Source organism: Rhinopithecus bieti, unplaced genomic scaffold, assembly GCF_001698545.2.
Source record: "Rhinopithecus bieti isolate Rb0 unplaced genomic scaffold, ASM169854v2 scaffold_2254, whole genome shotgun sequence".
In the NCBI taxonomy this organism is placed as follows: Eukaryota; Metazoa; Chordata; class Mammalia; order Primates; family Cercopithecidae; genus Rhinopithecus; species Rhinopithecus bieti.
This window is the reverse complement of record NW_016803982.1, coordinates 3,201,653-3,206,264: the sequence shown is the minus strand read 5'-3', so window position 1 is coordinate 3,206,264 and position 4,612 is coordinate 3,201,653. Positions and strand designations below refer to the sequence as shown.

The window sequence follows — 4,612 nt, the reverse complement described above, 5'->3', positions numbered from 1 at the left end:
GCTGCAGTGCACGCCAGCCTGGGCAACAAGAGCAAAACTCTGTCTCAAAAAAAAAAAAAAAAAGAGGCCAGGCGTGGTGGCTCACGCCTGTAATCCCAGCTCTTTGGGAGGCTAAGGTGGGTGGATTATGAGGTCAGGAGATAGAGACCATCCTGGCTAACACAGTGAAACCCCGTTTCGACTAAAAATACAAAAAATTAGCCGGGTGTGGTGGCAGTCGCCTGAGGCTGAGGAAGGAGAATGGCATGAACCCGGGAGGCAGAGCTTTCAGTGAGCTGAGATTGCACCACTGCAATCCAGCCTGGGTGACAGAACAAGACTCTGTCTCAAAAAAAAAAAAAAGAGAGAGAGAGAGAGACAAAATTGAAAAGTTGCAGTCCATAATTTCATAATTTTTTCCAAAATGGTTGGAGGAGAGGGTAAAATCTCAACATGAGTTTCAAAGTACTGTCTCTGTGAGGGCCCATGGTTGCCTTGTTGAGGGGGAAGACTGTTGAGGGAAGAGATGGGTAGGTTTGACCATTCCCCTCCCGGGCTAGGGGAGTGGAAATGGAAAGTTCAGTGCCTAGTGAATGTAGAAGGGGGCTGAAAGTTGGTTGATGTTGAATTCTCTAAGAGGTTTCCTCCAGACAACTCAGACTCTTTCCCCTTACTTCAGTGAAGAAGGTATTTTCATTTTGAATTTTATTTTTTTACAGAGACAGGGTCTCTGTTGTCCAAGCTGGACTGCGGTGACATGATCATAGCTCACTGTAGCCTCAAACTCCTGTGCTCAAGCACCCTCTCACTTTGGCCTCCCAAAGAACTGGGATTACAGGCGTGAGCCACTGTGCCTGCCGGAAGTTATTTTTAAAAGCACTTGAGAAATTCCTCCTCCACCCCTCAGGTGGGAAAGCTCAGAGAAGGAAGTCATCAGTACAGCCACTTTCTAGGCCATAATGGAATTCCTGAAGGTTGGAGACCCCGGAGAAGTGGACAAAGGATGCTGCCACCACCAGGACATGGGGAATCTGATGAGACTGGAACCATATGTCAGATTTTCCAGGAAAGAAGCATTCAGGAATTCGAGCAGCATAAAGGCCAGCTGTACATCACAGCTGTGAGGAAGGACCAGCCCATCCAGCCCATGGCGCTGGCCCTGACAAAGCTTCAGTGATAGGAAAATGCATGACAGGCACAATAACACTCAAGTCAAATCTCAGGAATGCTCCTGCTGTGTCTGCTGGTGCTTAGGAGTGGAAACCGGTCCCACTGTGCCACCGTGATGGCAGAAATGCCCAGAACACAGACAAAGAAGAGGCAGATAAGCTTGACTGTAGGGAACAGTGGAAGGAGTAACAGAGCAGGGGACAGAGCTCCCCGTAATCACTAGAGCAATTGCTGAGTAGTTCAGTTTGGAAAAAGTCTAAGAGACTTTCTCTGAATGACAATGGTCAGTGTGGAATAGCCAGGAGGAGCTGAGGCAGAGCACTACACCCACAAAGGACGTCCCCAGACCACTTTCTCCTGTAGAGGGTCCGTGAAGTACATATTTGGTCTGAGCATGGTCAAGATCCCCAAAAGAGAAACAGCATGAAACCAAGCAGATGGGTCCAGATGATGCCTGTTTTCACATGGATGTGGAAGATGCTCTTGAAGCAAGCCCAAAAGGAAGGCATGGATGGTCTATGGCCATGTAGCAGGTAGTCATTGTCCTTCAGTCAGGGACGACATCATATGGGATGGCCCTCCAGTGTCCCTCCCAGACCTTGTACAGAAACTCCTCCATCTCCTCCGTGGCATAGTGGAAGTACAGTGCATCAGTAGCTTCGCCTTCTCCTCCTTTTCCTGAGGCATTGGACATGTTTGCACTTCTTCAGCTTTGGTTGGGTTGGTGATAACCCATCCATCCTTCTCTTGTAGTAGGGGTCCCAGTTCAGCTAGTTCCACCATGTCAGTTTCCCTGTTACTGGCAGGAGCCCCATTGCCCCATGCCACCACAGATCCTTTGTGGGAAGACATCTGGCCAGTACCTCAATACCCTGCAGCTTTAGCGTGGGGAAAGGTTAGGGTATCTCAGCCCCATGGACAGAGATGTCTCTGTAATGGTAGATGAGCCAGACAGGCAGGCTCTGCTGGGGCACTGGTCTCTTGCTACTTCCTGCTGCACAGGGGCAGCCTGTGGCTCTGGATCTTCATTGTCCTTCCTGCAAAGCCTTTATTTTATATAATCACCTCAATACAGTTATCATAGCTAAAATAATGGTAACTCCTTAATGTTATCAAATTCCAATCACTGTTCAAATTTCCAATTGTCTCATAAATGTGATAAATTTAAAAAATCGGAATGTTTCAATCAGGATCCAGGGAAAGTCTACACAGTATGATTGTCTTCTGAGTCTCTTTTTTAATGTGTGTGTGTATGTGTGTGTGTGCACATGTGTGAACACCTTTTAAAAGACTGAGATGGCTGGGCACAGTGGCTCACACCAGCACTTTGGGAGGCTGAGGAGGGTGGATCACCAGAGGTCAGGAGTTCAATATCAGCCTGACTAACATGGTGAAACCCCATCTCTACTAAATACACAAAATTAGCTGGGTGTGGTGGCACACACCTGTAATCCCAGCTACTAGGGAGGCCAAGGCAGGAGAATCGCTTGAACTCGGAGGCAGAGGTTGCAGTGAGCCAGAATTGAGCCACTGCACTCCAGCCTGGGTGACAGAGTGAGACTTGGTCTCAAAAAAAAAAAAAAAAAAAAAAAAAAAAAAAAAAAGACTGAGATGTATTTAACATGGAGTGAAATGCTCAGATCTCAAGTACACTATTGCATCAGGTGGTGTTTTTGGTTTTGTTTTTTTGTCACTTAGTCTTGATGAATACATTTCCATATATAGAACATTTCTATCGGGCCACAAAGTTCCCTCATGCCTCTTCCCAGTCAGTCCTTCTATAAGCAACCAGTAATGTAATTTCTATAGCTGGGTTTTCCCAGTTTTTTTAATACAGATGCCTAGAACATTCTTGTTTTTATTTCTGTTGGATAAACACCTAGAGGTGGATTTGCTGGGTCATAGGGTACATGTATAGTCAACTTTTTTTTTTTTTTAGAGATGGGGTCTTGCTCTCTTGCCCAGAGTGAAGTGCTGTGGTATGATCATGGCTCACTGCAGCCTGGAATTCCTGGGCTCAAGTGATCCTTCCCTCTCAGCCTCTCAAGTAGCTGGGATTACAGGTGCGAGGGAGCCACCATGCCTAATTTATTTATTTTTAAATTTATTTTTATTTTTTGAGACAGAGTCTGGCTCTGTCACCCAGACTGGAGTACAGAGGTGCAATCTCAGCTCACTGCAACCTCCGCCTCCCAGGTTCAAGCGATTCTCCTACCTCTGCCTCCTGAGTAGCTAGGATTACAGGCACATGCCACCACACCCGGCTAATTTTTGTATTTCTAGTAGAGGCGGTTTTCGCCACGTTGGCCAGGCTGGTCTCAAACTCCTGACCTCAAGTGATCTGTGTGCCTTGGCCTCCCAAAGTGCTGGGGTTACAAGCATGAGCCACCGTGCCTGGTCACTTTGCCTGATTTATATTCAACTTTTTTTTTTTTTTGGCAGAGTCTTGCTCTGTCTCCCAGGCTGTAGTGCAGTGGCGCGACCTCAGCTCACTGCAAGCCCCGCCTCCTGGGTTCACGCCATTCTCCTGCCTTAGCCTCTCGAATTGCTGGGACTACAGGTGCCCGCCACCACACCTGGCTAATTTTTTGTATTTTTAGTAGAGATGGAGTTTCACCATATTAGCCAGGATGGTCTTGATCTCCTGACCTCATGATCCACCCGCCTTGGCCTCTTGGCCTCCCAAAGTGCTGGGATTATAGGCTTGAGCCACCGTGCCCGGCCTATATTCAACTTTTTAAGAAGCTACCGAAGAGCTTTCAAAATGATTGTACTATTTTACACTCGCATCAGCAATATGTGAGTGTTCTCATTGCTCCACATCCTCTCCAACATTTGTATTGTCAGTTCTCTTTTTTTTTTTGAGATGGAGTTTTGCTGTCCCCTAAGCTAGAGTGCAATGGCTCGATCTCGGCTCACTGCCACCTCTGCCTCCCGGGTTCAAGCAATTCTCCTGCTTCGGTCTCCTGAGTAGCTGGGATTACAGGCAAGCACCACCACGCCCAGCTAATTTTTGTATTTTTAGGAGAGATGGGATTTCACCATGTTGGTCAGGCTGGTCTTGAACTCCTGACCTCATGATCTGCCCGCCTTGGCCTCCCAAAGTGCTGGGATTACAGGTGTGAGCCACCGCGCCCAGCCTCTATCTTTGTTTTATTCTTGCAATTTATGTATTAAAGAAAATCAGTTGTTCCTCCTGTAGTTTTCCATTATTTGGATTTTGCTATTGCCTTCATATGATGTCATTTAATGTTTCTCTCCTCCACATTTCTGGCATATTGGATCTAGAGGCTTGATGAGATTCAGGTTCAAATTTTCGGGGGGTTTGGGGGGACGACTACTTCATAGGCAGTGTTGTATTCTTCTATCAGGAGGCCCATGATATTTGGTTATCTCTTTCTTTGTGATGTTAGGAGTCATAAATGATATTTAATCATTACCGTTTGAAAATGATGATATCAAA

General features: G+C 46.6%; 2 pseudogenes; both read right to left on the bottom strand.

Annotated features, from left to right (window-relative positions):
- Positions 1-896: 896 nt before the first annotated feature.
- On the bottom strand, positions 897-2,001 carry LOC108521454 (adiponectin receptor protein 1 pseudogene; annotated as a pseudogene).
- A 12-nt stretch (positions 2,002-2,013) lies between these two features.
- LOC108521412 (asparagine synthetase [glutamine-hydrolyzing] pseudogene) overlaps positions 2,014-4,612 on the bottom strand; it is a 12,631-nt pseudogene continuing 10,032 nt past the window's right edge.